Raw genomic sequence first — 21,802 nt, 5'->3', positions numbered from 1 at the left:
TTCCCATATCAAGTAGTTTGCTTGTTCAGGTTTTATACCTAATTGGTTTTCAAGGCTTAGTTTGTGATGGTGTGGGTGAGAGAGGGCATTCACAAAATACCATCAATACTTATTAATAATGCTTTACATATATTTTTGAAGTTGATTGGCCCTTACATTTTTATGATTTTAGCCTATAATTTTAATGGCACATGCATATAAGAGTACATAAACATATATGCATATATGTTTTTAATCTGGCGTTAAGACATTCTCAGATCTCCTTTTTCTGAACTATTACATGATCACATGTACTACACTTTACTTCAATTCATTATAATGATTTTAATTAAAACGTTAAATGTACAAATGTTATTATTTCTAATAAATGGTGGTTTTTATAAATTTTATTATGCTGCTTTTTAAAAAATATAACTAAAATCTCTGATTAATTCTGTATTGTGCTGATGCTCTTTGAGTAAATATCATTCTAGAAAAAATATTGGAATCACTTTCCTTAAGTGAAAAATATATGTATGTGTTAAATACTCACATATTGTTCTTATTTGAAATGGCATTAATTAATGGGGATTCAAGAGTATATGAGAATGAGATCTGTGGTCTTTTTTTCTATTCTTGTTTTCCAGGAAGTCAATTGTTAAAATAAGAAAAAGTAATCTTGAAGTTCTTTTCTGAATTGTTTGTAGAATCATCAGCCCAATTTTTGCAGTGACATTTACTTGATATTTTTTTCAATATTGTAATATTACCCAGATCTAAAAAACAACACCATACCTGAGTTGTTATATTTTTATTTTATTTTATTTTTTTCTGGTTTAAAGCTGAAGACTTCCAGGGTGCTAAAACGATTCTTTACTTTTATGGAAGCACTCAATGAACAGGAAAATAGGTTCTTGGCAATGTATATAAATCCTGTTTATTGTTAATATCTTTTTATAAATAAAAAAATTTAAGAAAGTAGTTATATAATCTCGAAAAACAGTAAAAATGTATAGTCTAATAACTATGAACTAGCCTTTTTTAAATGGTTACTTATTTATTATTTTTATTTTTGCAATTCCGAGGATCAAATCCAGGGCTTCTCACATGCTACACAAGCCTATACTACTAAGCTACACCCAACCTCTCAATTTACATTGTTAAAATGAAGTTAATCACATAGTTATTCAATTTTCATGAACAATCATTATGAAAGAAATGACCATTTTCTGCTCATATTTCAGTTAGCCTAGTTCACAAAAAAACGAGAGTAAACTTTCTAATACTTAGCATTTTATTTATAAGTAATTTGCTTAAAAATAATTTTTGCATATTTTACTTAATCTAAAATGTTTGATTCTTAGTAAAATAAGACTAAAAGTTTAAAAGTCTGAGTGTTACTAAAATAATCATGAAATTAATTGTTTCATATTAGTTAAATGAATTTCTATTACTAGGATTGTATGTTATCTTCAAGGGCATGCTTAGGAATTATGTTATTTTTAGGACCAGTATATAGTTTAGATGAGGAAGATCATTTACTGGTTAACCTACAAATGAAGCATCAGTGCACAGACCAGTCCCATAGTTTATTCTGATTTAATCTATCCTAATCTATTCCATTAACTCTATTGTAATTTTCTTCCCAAAAGTATTTTTTCTTCAAAATTATGGATAACCTTAATACTTAATTTTTATTAAAAAAAAAAAAAAGTAAGGGGGCTGGGGATGTGGCTCAGGCGGTGGCGCGCTCGCCTGGGGTGCGTGCGGCCCGGGTTCGATCCTCACTCAGCACCACATGCCAGCAAAGATGTTGTGTCCGCCGAGAACTAGAAGATGAATGTTAAAAGAATTCTCTTTCTCTCCTCTGTCACTCTCTCTTTAAAAAAAAAAAAAAAGTAAGGGATTTTTTCTCTAAGAACTATGTATCTCAAATGTAACTTTTCTCTGAAGTCTTCTAGGAAGGCTAAGTCTTATCATCCTTCATAACTCTTCTTATAATTGTCCTTCTGTTTCTGTGAAAGTTTACAAGACCCTCCTTAACCCTTCACTCTAGAACAGTATTTTATTTATTTTTATTGTGCCAATAACATTGTGAAGAAAAAATAATATTCTGTCAAATGAATGCATAGGTATGTATATACACTTTTTCTTCCCTTTCTTCCTCTTCCATCTATTATTTTTAATATAAAATTGATTTCAATAGCATAAATGTTTTTACATCTTTAGAGAAATAATATACTTTGTAAAATTATCTTCATGATCATCTTATATATTGACCTTCATACACTCCATTTCAAGACCTTATATACTCCCCTCAAACCCTCATCACCATATTCCCATACTCATTTTCATCAAAAGTCTCTATTTTAATTGAGAGAAAGAAGAAGAAGAAAAGCAACAGAAGAAAATTCCTGCCATTTCTGAGCAAAACAATTAAGAATCCTCTTTTATTTCAAAAGATATGCTCATTCCAGGCTCCTGAATAAGACCAACACCTTCACACATCCCGGAGATCCTATCCTTTGGACTTATTTGAGGATATAATTATAACAGTTCACTCCTTTCCAGAAACATCAGATTCTCTCTTTTTGGATTATTCTCATCATCATATGCACTGTTTAATTTCCTCCATCTTAAAAATATCCTTCTTTGGCCAGGTGCTGTGTAATTACAGGCACACCTATAATCCCAGTGGCTCAGGAGGTTGAGACTGGAGGATTAAGAAGATATACAGTCAATGAACAAATATATGAAAAAGTGTTCAACATCCCTAGCAATTAGAGAAATGCAAATCAAAACTACTCTAAGATTTCATCGCACTCCAGTCAGAAAGGCAGTTGTTAAGAATATAAACAACAAAAAGTGTTGGTGAGGATGTGGGGGAAAAAGACACACTCATACATTGCTAGTAAGACTGCAAATTGGTACAGCCAATATGGAAAGCATTATGTAGAATCCTTGGAAAACTTGGAATGGAACCACCATTTGACCCAGCTATCCCACTCCTCGGTCTATACCCAAAAGACTTAAAAACAGCATTCTACAGGGACACAGTCACATCAATGTTTATAGCAGCACAATAGCTAAACTGTGGAATCAACCTAGATCCTGAAGGGTAAGAATGGATTTAAAAAATGTGGTATATATTGACAATGGAATATTATTCAGCATTAAAAGAGAATTATGGCATTTGCAGGTAAATGGATGGAGTTGGAGAATACAATGCTAAGTGAAGTTAGCAAATCCCCAAAAAAACAAATGCTGAATGTTTTCTCTGATTTAAGGATGCTGATTCATAATGTGGTTGGGGGGGGCATGGGAAGGTTAGATGAAATCTAGATAGGGCAAAGGGGAAGGAGGGGAAGAGAGAGGTTATGGGGTAGGAAATATGGTGGAATGAGATGGACATCATTATCCTAAGTATCTGTATGAAGACATGAAGGATGTGACTCTACTTTGTGTACAATCAGAGATATGAAAAATTGTGCTATATATGTGTAATATGAATTGTAATGCATCTGCTGTCATATATAACAAGTTAAAATTTAAAAGAATTTAAAAAAAAAAGAGTTCAGAGTCATCCTCAGCAACAGAGACCCTGTCTATAAATAAAATACAAAATAGGGCTGGGGATGATGTGGCTCAGTAGTTCAGTGCCCCATAATTAAATCCATTGTACCTAAACAAAAATATATGTATTCCTTTGACCCAGTTTATTTTACATTATCTTATTGTTCTATTCTTTTCATAGGCAAAATATTTCTCTCAAAAGGCAGCTATATTCCATGTATCCAAACTTTATGTTGGTATGTACAGTTCTAGCATGGCCCCACGTTTCCCTGGCCCTCTGGCTTATACAACTTCCATAATCCCTGGAACTACAAATGGGATGGATTTGTTTCTATATTAATTAGGTTGTTATATGGCATAATTAATGTTAAAATAGGTAGACAGTTCTGGTAAGCCAGAATACTTATATGAATTTTGTTTGTTTGTCTGTTTTTGGTACAAGAGATTGAACCCAGGGGCACTTAACCACTGAGCCACATCCCCACATCCCCAGCCTTCTTTGTTTTTTATTTTGAGACAGGTCTCTCTAAATTACTTAGGGACTTGCTAAATTGCTGAGGCTAGCTTTGAACTTGCAATCCTGCCTCAGCCTCCTGAGCAGCTGGGATTATAGACATGCACCACTACCCCAAACAAGAAGGAGATTCTTATCTTAACCTGTGGCTTTGAGGAAGGACAAGTCACTTGGAAAGGAATGCAGGTAGCCTCAAGGAGTTAATTGAAGTTGTTAGCTGATAGCTAGCAAGGAAACAGGGACTTCAGCCCGAAACCATATGAAGTGAATCTTGCCACAACCCTGTGAGTTTAATAGAAGCTGCAGATTAAAACATGTACTGGCTGATAGTCATGCCATGCCAGATATTTTATCTAGAGTACCATGAACTAATAAATAGATGTTGCTTCAATTCACTAAGTTTATGGTGATTTATTCCACAATAATAGAAAACCAATACCCTTCCCATTTTCCTTTGGACCATCCCAAATTATATTTAGAATCACCATTCCAACAAAAGATTATCAATGATCTTTCTATTGATCAATTCGATGCACAATATTTAATACTATCTTTCTAGAACATCAGCAACATTTCTTCAAATTGACCCCTTCCTCCTTTTCCACTGAGATGGAAATACCATCCCATGGGATACCATCCACACAGCTTTCCTCTTACCTCATCTGGTCTCATTCTGGCTCCCCCACACTTTTCTAACTTTGTTTCTGAAACACCATTCCCTCTAGTCTTTCTCTGTCCTTGTTCTATTCTCTTGTACCCCAATAAGCGGTTAATTATCTGTTGGTATACTCCTTAGTAAATTGCCTGAGAGGGTTGTGCTGACCTCATAACAGGGGTGGTTTGGTGATAAGGGAAGGTCCTGGCAACCTGGTCACAAGAGAGAGAGCAACATGATCTGGAACCAGCAGTTCCCTTAAGAGATTATAATTAACTGTGACTCAGGGAGGTTCTGACATACCAGACCCCATTTTCCTGAAGTTTTTCTGCTTGGATAATGTTCCATTGGTTATAAGTACTACCTCCCCCAAGAGATTATAATTATTTATGGGTTGGGGAAGGTTGGATATCCTAGTTCCCACTCTTTAGATGTTTGCCTGCCTGATAAAGCTCTGTTTTGTGACTCATGGATCTTTCTTTCTTTCTTTCTTTCTTTCTTTCTTTCTTTCTTTCTTTCTTTCTTTCTTTCTTTCTTTAAGAGAGAGAGAGAGAGAGAGAGAATTTTTTAATATTTATTTTTTAGTTTTCGGCAGACACAACATCTTTGTACGTGGTGCTGAGGATCGAACCCAGACCACATGCATGCCAGGCGAGCGCACTACCGCTTGAGCCACATCTCCAGCCCCTCATGGATTTTTCTTAATGCATATGTCTATTATGTCTTCCCTGAAAGTTAGTGCCCTTTCTTGTCCTTCCCTCTACCCAACTGTTCATGGCTGACTAACCTACCTAACAAGAAAGGCTGAGATTCAAAGAGCTTTCTAAAGACTTCCTAAGACTAGGCAAAGGGAAAGGATATGTGGCTGTTGACCAAAACCATTTCCTTTTTCCCCACATTTCCCAAAAACCCCTGTGCTTCTCTATTCTCCTTTTGCTTTCTCAGAGAAGAGATGTCATGGGTGTTGCACAGAAGGCTCTGGAGAGCAGGTGATGTACATCTATTCCTGACTCCATCTTCAGCAGTAGCATGTTGGTAGCTCAAAATAGGCTATTATGGGAACATTCACATCATGAAACTAGGAACACGCTAAAAATCACTGTCCTTTGTGTGTGGAGAGCCAGCGGTCTGTGTTGCAAAGCATTTACAGAACATTCAACCCTACAAAATTCAACCTTCCAAATGCTTTCAATACTCTGCCAACCTCCAGTGTTATTCTTTGCTCCAAAAGAATATTTTAATTCTTCTTCTTTTACCAGTCACTCTTTTAGAGACTATTATCAGGTCTAGTGGCATAGCATATACTGCTTCTAATTCCACAGTATTTGTGCAGCTCAAAATTTTGCCATTTTACTATTTTTGGGGGGATTTCAATATGCATATTGAAAGGTATGTTGCTTATCACACTTTCATGCCCTTCTTTATCCTGAAGTCCCTGCTGTGATTTCTGTTTGTGTATTAGAATCCTCTTTCAAATATTTGGTCAAAGCGATGGGACAGGTGAAAGAAGAATGTACATGTATAATATATATCATATGTAAATAATTTTCTTTTCTATTAAAATCACACATAATGAAACAGATCCCCTTTGAAATTGAAAGCAACTTCCTGATAACTGCTTTCATTTCCTCACACTGGGGACAGACACCAGAAAATTAAGGATGACGTATTCTCTCACACAGCCTAGCTAAAGCTACTTCCATTATTTCCTGCCTTTTGTTCCACTGTGCCTCCTCTTCTCTTATAAAAGGTTTATGTGTCCCTGAGCCCCTGAAGATGCCAATTTGACACACACAAAAAAAACCCTATTTTCTATATTCCTCAAACCTGGCTGTGAATGAACCTATTTTCTTGCCAACCTGACTCCCACGTCTTTATGGAATGTTACAGGTGGGAAAGCCAAATGCCCCTGGTGTCCTTAAGATATAGCATGCCCATGGCTAATGATGATGATGATTAAGTTAGTCAAAGGTTGTCAGGCATTGCTTATATCACTTTACATTAAAAGTTTAATTCTCATGATGAAATATTTATTATCATTAATTTATTTTATTTTAAATAAACTGATACAGAGAGATGCTAAAGAATTTGCTCAGGATGGACCCTTGATACTTACCCCATGACAGTAGAATTGAGAACTCTTTCTTGTTCATTTGGAATGTTTTTAAGACATTTTAGTAGCAGACAAGACTATCACTTATTCTTTAATATTTCAATCCCTTTAGAAAAAATATTACTTACATTCAGTTTCATGGCAAAAAAAAGACATAAATTGTGTTTCTTAGGTTGTCTAGTCTAATGAGGTGATAAAAATGTTTACTATTGAATATGTGATAAATAGTACTCTTGCTCCTCGTTGAGTTATTTATTAAAGGAAATTAGTAATTTAAACACACTTAAAAATTAGTCTTTTCAAGTGTGTTACCTATAAGGTGTTTGATATCAAAGTATTCTTGTTAAACCTAATCTCACTCCATACAAAGATGGAAGGGTTAGCTCACATTTTATCATTTATTAAACTCATCATGTATTTTTTTTTTCTCACTCAATTTTGGAACCATCTGAGGCATGGGGCTAATTATTAGAGACCAAAAGTACTTGATCCTGGCCACCCCTACCCATCCCCACACCACACTGCCTGACTTGCCACCAAGAGCCTCACCTTAGTAAAAAACACAGAGATCAAAACTGAAATGGAGCATTCTCAACAAAGCAAAAGCATACTACCTAGGGATGTTCAAGACTTGCCTTGCTAAGCTTTGTAGAGATCTCATTACTCCAAAAGGTGGTGGTAGTGGTAGTCCAGGAGAAGGTTGTGACATGGTCAAGACTGGTGATGCTGGAAATTTGGGGGGTTTGTGGGTTTTCCATCTGTGGGGAAGTCAACACTATTGAGTAACCTAGCTGGGGTATATTCTGAAGTGGCAACCTATGAGTTCACTACTCTGACTACTGTACCTTATGTCATCAGATACAAAGGTGCCAAAATACAGCTTCTGTAACTCCCAGGTATCACTGAAGGTGCCAGGGAGGGGAAAGATAGAAGCCATCAGGACAATGCAATGGCCTGAACATACAATTTGATCCTGATTGTTCTGGATGTCTTGAAACCCTTAGGACATAAAAAAGTAATTGAAGAATGAAGAATTGGAAGGCTTTAGTATTCACTTGAATAATAAACCTCCCAACATTGGCTTTAAAAAGAATGACAAAGGAGGGAGGCATTAATCTCACAGCTACATTCCCTCAGAGTGAGCTGGGTGCTGAAACTGTGAAGAGCATACTGGGACTTTGCTTAGGGACGCCACAGCTAATGGCCTCATTGATGTGATGGAATGAAACTGTGTTATTATATCCCCTGTATTTATGTATTAAATAAGATTGATCAGCTCTCCATTGAAGGATTGGGTAGCATCTATTAAGTGCCTCAGTGGGTAGCCATCTCTGCTCATCACTGCGGGAATTTTGGTGATGGGACTATTTGAAACTAGTGAGAATTTACACCAAACCCAAAGGCCAGTTACCAGATTACACATGTCCAGAAGTACTGCCTTACTCCAGGATCACATGGAGGCTTTCTGCATGAAGAGTCACAAAAAATCTTATCAAAGAATTTAAAAATGCTGTGGTCTAAGGTCTCTCTCTGAAACACAATCTACAGAAAGTAGATAAAGACCATACATTGGAGGGCAAGGATGTCATTCAAACTGTAAGGAAATGAAACCTTTTCCTTCTCATCTACAGGGGCCAACCACAGCAGCTTTCTCCATGAGTGAGCACCCTACTTCGCCCCTTCTGTCTTTAGTAGACACTGGATCAGAATACAGGGGTGGGAGATGGAGACCCCCAAACTGCCTTACTTGGGTGTCACCTTCTATGTTGAACTGTATAAAAGATCTGGTGGGCTTATTGGCTTTGTGCAAAGAGAAAAAAGAAAAAGAGTACCTGCTCATGTGTTAAAATTGTTAAGAGTGTGGCTCACAGAGATAAACAAGATTTTCATGTCACAGTGATGAGTGCTTAGTTCCTCATTTCCTGGGAACAAGTGTAAATTGACAGGACCTAGCAAGGTGCTAGAATTTCAGTAGCTTTCCCAAGTTCCTAGTAGGGGAGTCTACCAATTATAGTTCTATTAAAAAATTTAGAAAGCTACTGTTATTTTAACCCAAAAAATGGATATATAAAAATATTTGAAAAGACTTGCTGTCTAGTCAACTTTTTGTCTCTATGACCAAAAGACTTGACAAAAACAATTAGAGGAGGAAAAGTTGATTTGGCATATACAGTTTCAGAAGTCCCATTCCATAGACTGCTGACTCTACTGCTCTGGGCCCAAGGTGAGGCAGAATATCATAGCAGAAGAGTATTGAAAAGGAAAGTAGCTCAGGGCATGCAAATCAGGAAGCAGAAACAGCTCCACTCACCAGAGACAAAATTTAAACCCCAAATGCAAATACTCCAATGACCCACCTCCTCCAGCCACACTCTACCTGCCTTCAGCTACCACCCAGTTCATACCTATAGGTAAATTAATTCACTGAGTAGGTTAAAACTTTCTTAACGTAATTATTACCTCTGAATATTTTTTCATTGTCTCACACATGAACTCTTCAGGGACCTCTCATATCTAAACCATAACAAGTAGAAAAATGAGTATTTAAAAAATATGTATATGCACAACAGATATATATATGTATGTATATATATATATATATATATATATACATATCAATAATTCATATGCCTCATCTCTGCCCATCACTGCTGGATGGGCCCATATATATTTTATATAAATATAAACATATAAAATATATATGGGCCCATCCAGAATATATAAATTTTAAGTTTAACCACTATGAAAATAAGATAAATGAATAAATGATGACAAATTTGAAGTTTTAGGGAAAGAGAACTATCTGCTAATTTCATCATACTACTTAAATAATACTACCAAATCTATCTTGTCATAGTCATTAAAATTTCTAATAAGTCACTGATAAGTATATTTGCAAATTATGATACAATATGAGAATAGTTAATTCACTAATTTCACATCCTTAGGTTTGACACACATATGAAATAAAATGAGAATATTTGTTTTCAAAAATTAATTTGGGTCTTTTACAACAGCAATAAGAGGCACAAAATTCTATTTCTATGTGTCAATATATTTATCTAGGGGCTTTATAGAAAGAGGATTTTAAATAAGGCAAATGTTCATCCTCTCTCTGTGTCCTTCCTTATCCTAAAATTCATGCTATGATTTCTACTTGCAAGGCAGATGTCAGACTAAGGAATTTCTGTTTAGAACAATTTGTGACTCCATTGATCAAAATCAGTACTGGGATCACTGTGCATAACTAGTAGAATACCTATCATTCACCAAGTTTCCGTTATAAAAGATTAATAAATTCTATATGCTAACATCCTCAATGTACTTAACATTGTACTGTGCATTTAAAAATTTGTTAAGTGTAGATCTAAAGGTTTGTTAAAGGACTTTTCATTGCTGTGACCAAAATACCTGACAAGAACCACTCAGAGGAGAACAAAAATATATTTTGGGCTCACAGTTTCAGAAATCTCAGTCCATGGTTGGCAAGCTTGATTGCTCTGTACCTGAGGTGAGGCATTATGGCAGAAGGGTTGGCAGAGGAAAGTTGTTCAACTCATCCCAGCCAGGAAGCAAAGAGAAAGAAACAAAGGGGCTAGGGAGAGAGAGAGTTCCCAAGGCCACACCCCTCAGTGAACTACTTTCTTCAGCCACGCCACACAGGCCTACAGTTTTTACCACCTCCCAGCAAACTGTTCAAATTATCAATCCATCCAAAGAAGTAACCCACTGATGAAGTCAGAATCTTCATGACCCAATCATTTCACCTCTGAACATTGCTGTATTGCCTACCACACTAGCTTTGGGGAGACATTCCACATCCAAACCATAATGCAAGGTACATTTTCTTGCCTCAATAAGAAAAACAGATCTTATCCTTATCTAAATATTAGAAATTACCTTTTTTCTCCTGTCTGTCTTTCAAATAACAGAGCTATTATTCTACTTTAGTAATACATCGTATTTCACCTGCAAAATTTCAGTCACTACCTACCTACTCTTCTAATTCAAGTTACATTTTAATTCTGTAAAAACTGTCAATCCATCTATACTAATCATTCTAAAACAGAATTTACCATTTCACTCCTTCAGTTAGAAACATTCAGTGATTTTGCCTCCTAACAAATTAAACAAAATTTCTCAGCCTTCTATTATAGAGTTATTATAATACTACTTAAACCTTTCTACTAAACTTATCTGCCACAGGCTCTAACTGAACCCAGTGCTCCAACACATGAAGTAGCTTCTGATCTTTCCTTTTCCCCATGTTTCTTATAGATAACTTGCACACCCTAAGGCATCTTTAAATTCACTGTCAAGATGCCGTTCTCCCAAAGGCAATCAATGGCTTCCTGATTTTAACAAGTATTCTCCCTTTTCATAACAATTTGCAATTCACTTTGATTAATAGCTCTGATTTTTTGTTACCTTTCTTTCTAGAGTAAACCCTGGAAACAAGGTCAGTGTCTTATCCTACACACAAGCTATACACACTGTCATGCATAATTTTAAGAAATATTAATTGAATGGCGATTGAAGTCTCCATTTGACTTAGAAGATGATTCAAATATAGGCTTTTAAGTTGATAAAAATTTGATTCACTATATTCATAACTTAGTCATTGAGTACATTTTTGTTTAATATTATTAATAAATTATTCCCATAACTTTTTGAGAACTATTAGAAGTTATAATTAAATATATCTTTAAAATCTAACATTCTAGAAATGAAGATGTGAAGAATATTTAAAGTCTGTGATTTGGGGTCACACTTTCTGATTTAAAAACTTACTACAAAGATACGATAATTAAAACAGTGAACATACAACAGTAAAAAACACAGAGAAGCACCCTCTGTACATGGAGATTACATTCTAGTGAGGAATACAACTAGTAAGTCATTAAGCAAACTAGACAATTTCAGAATTTAATAAGTTCTACAAAAGACATGAATGAAGTGCAAATTAGAAAACTACATACTATGAGATAAATTAAAAGAGCAAAAATGCATACCTGTGTTCAGGGAGTCTATTTTAATTAGCAGTGCTTATTTTTTTCAGAATCATTAGTACATGTTAATTAAAAAATAATTTTATTTCTCCCTAATACTTGTGTGATATATAGCTACAAAAAGTAGTTGTGCTTACATGTTGATAAAAATGTACTAGCCAAGTTGCAACAGCATGAAATGAACTTTTAGTCTGCTATTCAGATGACAGATTACAAAATTTAAAAAAAAAATAGATCTCCATGCAATTATAGTGTATGAGTCTTGACTACACAGTGAAATATCAGACTGAAGGCCATTCATAAAATAGTCTGGAAGATCATATAACTCATTACACTTGCACATCGTTAGTGAAAAATTGGCAACATGCTGTATACTTTTTAATGTAGAGGAATAAAGATTACGGGGGAGTAGATGATTCAAGAGATCATTAGTGAACATTTCCAAGCTGAGTCAAGTTTCAACTCCAGTTCTTTGGGGAACAAATATTATTACAAGACAGCAATTGTTTTGTAATAATGTGATAAAGTGTTCTTAATTCAGCTTCAAATAAATCATAATCCATATTTTAAAACCACCTGTTAAGCTTAACTGAACTTTATTTGAAGCCCTAAATATTGTAACAGATTAACATTTATAGATAAGAGACACTATTTCACTCAACAAAACCAATGAACACTGGAACTCACAATCCAGATCTGAATTCCAATGCACTGATCATCTCATTCCAAGGAGTATATTCTCAGGGAAAACATATCAGTTTGAAATTCTTTGTAAAACATAAAAATTTACTTTTATTTGAGTAATTTGTCACAGGAAAATGCATAAACAAACAACTCTAAATTCATGGTCACACAATGTATTGTTTTCCCAAAATGTGAATACACAGTAAAAATAATGATGATATTGAGAGAAACACAAACCAGGCTTTAGACTTCTATGTGTATAGTTCTAGTCATTTTTGGAGTTATTCTAAACTATAACATATATAATATGTAGATATATAAATACATACCCCACATGTATTTCATATAATCTTCAAGCCCTTCTCATCTCTGGCTTACCATTATCTTCTAAAATGTGACAAGAAATAAATTTCTTCACCTATTTCTAATCAATTTGAAAACTATTCTTTTTTTAAAAAAAATGAGGTGTTATTCTCGGTAATATTAAGTAAGGACTCTTCCTTATTGCTACTCTGTGCTTTTCTGCTCTCCACATTTCTCAAACTTGTCCTTTAATGTAAGGTAAGCAGGCACTGAACTGAGAGGTGATTTTCAAGAGACGTCTTCTTTAGTGATGAGGACATGTCTTCTTTGATATAAGGGGAGTAACCAAGGACAGGGTAGAGACGAAGAGCTGGAGAAGAAGAATAACATTAAACAGGGATGATAGGCGAGAGGGAAAGTGAGAGTTAAGGGAAATTGCATGGAACTGGAAGGTGAGCCTCAGGGTTATACACAATTACATATAAGAGGAAAGGAGGAGTAGGAGAAAAATTATATAAGTGGAAGAAACGATTTATAGTAGAGGGGATGGAGAGAGAGTAGGGGAGGGGAGGGGAGGGGAGGGGTGAGGGGACAGTGGAGAATGGGATAGACAGCAGAATACATCAGTCACTAGAAAGGCAATTTGTAAATCAATGGAAATGTAACTGATGTGACACAGCAATCTGTATACGGGGTAAAAATGGGAGTTCATAACCCACTTGAATCAATCTGTGAAATATGGTATAATAAGAACTATGTAATGTTTTGAACAACCAACAATAAAATAATTAAAAAAAAAAAAGTAAAGTACATTTAAGAAATTCTCAGCACTAAACTTCACACATAGCTAATGTCTTTAGGGTACCCAGGGATATAATTTTTAAAGATATTAGGATGGTTTTTCTAGGTTTATTGCCTTTGGTTCACTGTTACCACTTTTGTCCTGGATGCGACTCACCACAACAAGAGTTTCTGAAGTTTAATTAGAGTAGTTTACAATCAAGAACTGAAGAAGGGAGAGATTTCTTGATGAGAATAGAGGCAAGTGTGAAGAAAGTATGTCATATGCACATAGCAGTTGGTGATGATCTTTGGACAAAGAAATGGGGAAGAGATGATAAATCTGACATTAAAAGAATCAGTTCTGGAGACTGAGTGGCTACTCACTCACTCTAGCTTAAAAGCTAGCAAAAGTTCTGTTGCTGACAACCTCATGGTGAATGATTACCCAATTTGCCCTATTGGCAGCCTAACATCCATGCCTCATAATGAGTCTATCGTTCCAGCTGGATTTAAATCCTTATTTTCTCTCTCCACACACCTTGCCAATGATCACTCCCAGGCCAAATGCATATTTACATCAAAGGTGCCTTATTTCTCTACTCCACTAATTTTGCTTTTATTCCTCTTCCTTTGGTATGAAAATCATATCTTCACAACCTTATATCAACAGCCTCACTGATCTCTTCCTTTCCTTAATTCAAAGGATAAAGAGGGTTTATCTTAAAACACACACTGTTTTGTTATGCTACCATTTTTTTTGATGCAAAACTTTTTCATTTCCTTTCTATCATCTCTATTACAAATTTCTCCCATTTCTTCCCCAAAACTGCATTTCCAGTTTTTTCAACTTCTATCATTTTTTCTCTCCCTTTGTCAGGGATCCATTCATCTCATGCCTGAATGATCACAAGACCTAACTAGCAGAGTTCCCTAGTCCTAAAATAAAAAGAGCTAGTATTTGCTGAAAGTCACGTGTCAGAATCTGGAACATCCCATTAAATCCCCATAACAAGCCTGTTATCCCTCTTTTATGGATGAACAAGGTGGCTGAATTTCTTCCAATTACAAAATGAAGGAATTAGAGTTTAACCAAAAGTCCAAACTGTAAATATGTGTTCTTTACACTATGCACAATTTCCCTTTTAAAGCATCTTTAACATCATTTCAGTTTGCAGAAAATCTTACTTTTCTTATATTACAGGGAATACTGAAAAGCAAGACAAAAAATCAAATTAACCATTGTGATAATTCCCCCTTAGAACAACAATGTAATTTAATTTTTGAGTTAATGAACATTTTTTTGTTTGAAAAAATAAAGAACCACAGATAGACAATGGTGAAACAAGGGAATGCTTGCTTGTTTGCTCTGCTTAACACAAGGGGCAAACACTTTGCATTTCTGTAAGACACCAGGGATAGGAGGAGGTGAGTGATCTGAAACAGAGGGACAGATAGGGGAAACTTTGTGAGATAGTGATGGTCCCAAGACAAGTCATATGTAAGGAAATCTCCAGCATGAAACTTCTCAAGGCAAGCAATAGCCCATGGATCTCTACAAAATGGTAGGTATTATATTGATTTTAACGTTATTTCTTGCTTGTTTCATAATTCTATCATTTACTCCCTTGTATTGAATAAAAATCATTACAAATGACAGATTGCCTTGAGTTAGAGGTGACTTGTGGAAACCTTTATAGATCAGAAATTCTAGGACTAAGAGGACCTTCAAATCCATAGAGAAGCCAGGAGACAATAGGAAATCCTGGCACCTGCTGAGCTGACTGCTGCTTTTCCCCAAATATAACTATAAAAGGTGCCCCTGGAGAAGGGGGTATTATGATTAGACCTTCTATTGAAAAAAAAAAAGGCATTCTGAAAATCTGGATGAATGGAGTTTATCCAATTAAAATATTAGTATACCAATATTCCTTTCATGCTAAAGAATCTATAATAACTTTCTTCAAATTCAATTTTTTGGTCTCATTTTAATCTTTATGTAATCTATTTTATACTCTATTATATATCCAATCCTATTTTAATCAATCGTCTACTGTCTTTCATACACATATTCACATATTGCTAAACTATGTATCTGCCAGGGTAAAGTACCCTAGACAAATTCATACACGCCTCTAGCCTCCGTGCTCATTCTGTCTCATAAATCCAGTTCTATAAACTGTTTTGTTCATGATTTGCCTACTTTTAACTTTCCTTCATTCATGGATTTTTCCATTTTTTTCTGAATGATTTCTTTATTCTTTAAACATTTAATTTCTTTATTATTGACCTGGTCCTACATTATTAAATTATCCTTTATTTGATAAACAGGATTCCTATTGGCTCCCAAGTTATAAATTATGGAGGATTTACACCTTATGTTTCTACATCTCTAACAGTAACACAGAATATTACCTGGTATGATAGGTTGAAGTGGCCCTAAGATGGTGGAATTACTCTCTGGAAACTGTGAATGTTACCTTGGATGGAAAAAAATGGCTTTTCATGTAATTAAGTTATGAATTTTGAGATGGAGAGAATATCCAGGATTCTCTGAGTGGGCTGTAATTATAATCTGAAGTGTCTTTAAAAGAGATAGGTAAATTGATTGCATTGAAGGGAAAGCAATATGACCACAGTAGCAGAAAATGGAGTGATGTAGTCAGGAAACAAGAATCGTGGATGGTTTTGTAAGACAAAGAGGAAAGGAACAGATTTTGCACCAGAGCTTCCAGAAGAAACTGGACTTTCTGACACTTTGATCTCAATCCTGAAGTCTAATTTTGGCAAGAGAAGCATCCAAACAACAGGAGAACAAGTCTGTGTTATTTTAAGCCTCCAAATTCGTGATAATTCATTACAATGGCAAGAACAAACAAATACCGCAGAGTATTTATAGTAGTTATTTAATAATTGCTTAACTGACCTTTCGACTTTTGGCAGTGGTAGAGACTTTTGGCAAGCACTCTTCTACCACTCTAGAAATAAGAGTCAATTCTTCATCGTCTGCACCTTTTACTTGAAATGAAGGAGTATAATCTATCTAGTTAAAACACAATATAATATAATTTATATTATTATCTTTCCTAGATTATTTTCTTACTTTTAACCTAGTTCTATTCATCAGGCAATAACCTCGATTTATGATACATTTATTACCAAAAGCCAATGCTTCATATTATATATAATAACAAAAGGAAATAATATCCTACCCTTTGCTGTTCTTGCAATTTATTCCTTACTCTTTAGTGTTTACTTTTCCTTCTAATTTTGTATTTTTGTACATCTCAGCATGAGACTTTTGTACCTATAAAAATTGTTGTCTTAGAATGATAGATTTAATTTATATTTTGGAAGATATATATCCTATCTTTCCTGAAAATTAAAACAGTATAAATCTGAGTGAATGTTTTCTAAGGGCATAAAGAGATAAATGACACAATCCAAATAAAATATTTTGGGGGAAACACATTTTAGATGTCACTTTGTTATCTTGATAGTCATATATGGGCCCCATATAGAAAGAAAATTTATAAAGTGACAGGTTATTTTACTACTTTGGTAACTGTAGACCTCGCTGTACTATATTGATAAAAAATGAAGAAGAGGTCTATAATATGTTTTACTCAGATTCTGTTATGAGCTGAACTTGTCACCTAAAATTTATATGTTGAAGCACTAATCCCTAAAACGTCAGAATGCAACTGTATTTGGAGAAAGGGTCTTTAAAAAAAAATCCAGTTAAATGAAAACCATTAAGGCAGGCCCTCATTCCACAAGACTGGTGTGCTTATAAAGATATCAAGACACAGAGAACAAGCATTTGTATGCACAGAGATAGCAGGAGAGTAGCCAAAGAGAAAGGTCTTACAGTAAAACAACCCTGTTGCCACCTTGATCTTGGACATCCACCACCAGAATTGTGAGAAAAATCAATTTCTGATATTTAAACAACCCATTCTGTGTTACTTGGTTATGGCAGCCTTAGAAAACTAATACACAAATCTTAAGATATATCTTGGGACAATTCAGAAAAGATATGTGTCACCTAAATATATGTAGTCTGTTCTTGAGTTCCTAGGAATTCATATTCTATGTGACCAAGATATCAGCAGATTATAACTGCTAATTATTAAAACTGCAACTAGTGCTTCACATGCTTATGTGCATGTATTAAAGAAAAATCACAACTGCACACCCAAACAGGGAAAAGCCTTATTCAACTTTAGACAATCCTAAAATATTAGTGCTACAAAAAAATTGTCAGAATATGACTACATGGCAGTATCTCAAAAGATACACAAGAACATTTTCAGTTATGTATGGGGAAGAAAATTAACATGAGAAGTGACCTTCTCTCACTGGGGATTACAGTTAGCAGCATTCTAAGAGTTCACTAATCTCCACCCACCCACCCACCACCACCAAGTACAACTCCTGCATAATCCTCAAGACAGTAAACAAGATGGACTTTTCTCACATGATTTAATGATGTCATGTGGAACAACTGACTTAAGATAAAATTATCCAGGTGGTCCTAACCTAATCACACAAGCTCTTTCAAAGCAGAGTTTTCTCTGGCTGGTTGTAGAATTGGAAAGGAATAAAACAGAAAGAGAATATACTGTATCCTTACTGGCTGGAAGATGGGAAGTGTGGAAAGGACATCACAGGGGTTATGAGGAACTCTCCACTAGAAAAAAAGCAAATATTCTCAGTACTACATAAGAAACTGGATTCTGCCAACTATCTGAATCAACTGTGAGTAGATTCTCTCCAAGTTCATCCTGATGAGAGCGCAGACCTGATGATACCTTGATTTCAGCCCTGAGCAAAGAAAAAAAAAAAAAAAAATATATATATATATATATATATATAAACTTTGGCATAGAAAAGTATGAACTAATACAAGAATGTTGTTTTAAACTGATAAATTTGTGACAACTCATTAAATAAATTTTTAAAAAACGCACAAAAATTATTAAGAAACTATAGTAGTACATTTGGGCTACTACAGATTCAAAATTAATTAAAATGTGTTGTGTAACTGATGTGATTCTGCAATCTGTATTTGGGGTAAAAATGGGAGTTCATAACCCACTTGATTCTAATGTATGAAATATGATATGTCAAGAGCTTTGCAATGTGTGAACAACCAATAAAAAAAAATTAATTCCAAGATTTAAAAAATGGTGAATGTTCTTATCTGTCCAGTGTCTTTTAATTTTTAATGTTAATAGTTTTAAAATATTCCTTAAAATATTATATTACTCTATTGTAGCATAATTTTGAGAACTATTATATGATCATATTATATTTTATGGGTATAGGAAAATTGATTACTGTTCAAGACCAACTTACTAAGAAACCACTCTCTAAATCACTCCTGTTAGTAAACAAACTTGGTCATTGCTATTTAATAAGTGGATACATATGAATAAAAATATATATGACCACTGTTATTGCTTGGATTTGGAGTTTTCCTGCAAAGCTCATATGTTAGACAACAGCAGTGTTCGCAGATGAAATTAGATAATGAGGGCTATAATCCCATCAATGGATTAATCTATTTGATGGATCAATAATCTGAATGGACTAGTAGGTGTATTCAGTAGTTGGGGCATGGTGGGAGAAAGTAGATCACTAGAGTCATGACCATGGAGAATATATCTGTTCCTGACCTTTGTCTCTCTCTCATTCTCTGCTTTTTGGCTACATGAGCTGAGCAGATTTCCTCTGCCACACCCTTCTGCCATATGTCTGCCTTACCTCAGGCTCAGAGCAATGGAGCTGGCTGATCATAGACTGAACCTTTGAAACTATGAGCCCCAAAATAAACTTTTCCTTCTCTAAGTTGTTCTTATCAGTAATTTTGGTCACAGTAATGAAAAGATGATTACACACCAAAAAATATAAATATTATAATTTGTATATCAAAGTATTGATACACATGCAATGCTAGTAGATTTGTGACAGTCAACAGGAAAATATCCCACTTTACAACCAACTGGAATGAATACAAAAGGGAAAATAGGTTTGTTGGGTTTTTTTGAAGAGGGTCACATGTGGAAAAGATGAGGAAACAACTATGCTGAACAAAGAAGTTTTGTAAAATGATTAATATTCATATGGAATTTTTTTCATCTGCTTCAAAAGGGAGCGATATGCAAAGCCCAGTAGCCCAATAATCACAAAAGCCATATTTGCGCTTGAAAGCAGGTCATTTCTTTGCAATTTGTAGCCTACCTAAATTTGTGCGATAGTATTAAGGATAGATATTGGAAAAGCAATTGAAAAACAGGTCCTAAAATATGCATAGTTGTAACCAAAATCCACTCTTTAAGTAGCAATTGCAGGGATAAAACATTTACACTATGCAGAGAGAAAGCAATATGCAACAAGTGTATTAACTTTGGATCGATAATGAGAGCTAAGTCAACAATACAAGGTGAAGATAAACCAAAATGAAGAAAGATGATCAAAATGGGCTAAGAGTTTCACCAGGAAATAAAGATGAAAAGTGATCACCAATGAACCTAAAATTGTTTATAATATTTCTAACTTGCCATTTTTCTAGATTACATATGGCTAATTTCATACTCTAGATTTTATCTCAGTTCATCTTTAAGTGTAGTATCCAAGATAGGTAATTAGCTATATGGTCTTGGCCAAAAGGTTTTTCCTGTGTATGCCTCAGTTTCCTCATCTGTAAACATTACAGAGTTTATAATGAGAGAAGCTGGATCTCAGGGTGTGGTGAGGGTTTGATGAGCTAATACCTGTAAAGCACATAGAACAGGATCTGGCACGACTTGAGCATTGCATAGTGTGTGCTGTCAGGGGCAAAAAGAATCCTTTGATTAATATATGAATGTATTTGCAAATACATTAACCACTGTTTTAATTATTTTTTAGGTGCTAGGCACATATCAGACACTAGAGTTGAAAGAGTGGCAGACAGTCCAAGTCTTCAAGGAGCTTACAGTCCAGAGTGATTTAGACAAGTAAAAAGAAATGCTAATGTCATGTGAGAAGTGCAGGGGTGCATATAAAATGTGAATGATGATAATATCTTCTTCAAAGATTGGCATGAAGTTTCAATATGATAATTTCCAAAAAGATTTTATTACAGTACTTGGCATAAAGTAAGGACTTAATAAAAATGAGCTCTTAGTCTGTGTTAAATTCTTCTCTGTTGATTTTTGTTCTTGTTTTTTCCACTAGCTCATAAGTTCCTCCAGAAAACTAATGTTCAATCAACATTCAACATTTTGATAATATATGCCTGATGACCTCTGAAGTGCAAAAGAAGAAGAGGAGGAGAAGGAGGAAGAAGAAACAGAGAAGAAGAACGAACGAAGAAGGAAGGCAGGGTCCTTGCTCTAGAAAGACAGATTTGTATACTTTTGTGTTATAACCCAGGGTAGTAAATATAATTGTAATGATAAAGTCAAGTTGTGGAAAGGTAGAAAATGAAGCAACTTGTTTCAAAGGCTGTATCACCTTACTATAAGTCTTAAATTGAAGTCAGCATTTTTTCAGGCTAACCAAAGGTATTTTATAAACCATGTAATGAAAGGATCTGACCAATCTGAAAGTTCCAGGGAAGATTCTTTAGGGAAAATTTGAGAAGGCAAGAGAGACAAATAATGATGGAGAGATAGCTATATAGTGCACGGCAAAAATGATGGCGATTGGGGCAGCAGGCTTTGGATAACTTGTGCTCCAAGGCAAGGAGTTTAGATTATGTACAGAGAACATCAAGGAGCATTGAAGCAATGTGCTTGGCATTGCATGCTGGAATCCCCACTTTGCTGAAGCACTGTGGATTGTAATTCTTATTGTAAAGCTTTGTTTTTCTGATTGAAGGGTCACAGGCTCAAGGATATGCAGACTGACATTTGGATCTGATTTGAATCTCTGGTAGTATACTTAAGAAATACTATGTACTCTATAAACATTTATGGAGTTAAATTAAAAGCATGGGCTTAGCACAAAACTCTTTATTACTGACCTTACAATAAAAACCATATTGAGTAGAACAGTCCCTTGAATGTATTCAAACCCATGTTCTCTTAAAAGTTTCCTCTAATCCCACAACTTGATTTTTTCTAACTAGGAAAGTGCCTGTCAAACCTTTTACTGATTGGCATGTGATCTTGAAAAGATGGGAGGTGGTCAACAATCACCTC

The 21,802-nt window shown here is 34.9% G+C and overlaps 1 pseudogene across 1 annotated transcript; it reads left to right on the top strand.

Annotated features, from left to right (window-relative positions):
* Positions 1-7,454: 7,454 nt before the first annotated feature.
* Positions 7,455-8,442, top strand: LOC308658290 (developmentally-regulated GTP-binding protein 1-like; annotated as a pseudogene). Its single transcript has one exon. The product of its transcript is annotated as a developmentally-regulated GTP-binding protein 1-like (transcript).
* Positions 8,443-21,802: the final 13,360 nt, after the last annotated feature.

This window comes from Spermophilus citellus (assembly GCF_964194105.1).
Source record: "Spermophilus citellus genome assembly, chromosome: 10".
In the NCBI taxonomy this organism is placed as follows: Eukaryota; Metazoa; Chordata; class Mammalia; order Rodentia; family Sciuridae; genus Spermophilus; species Spermophilus citellus.
This window is presented reverse-complemented; position numbering and strand designations above follow the sequence as displayed.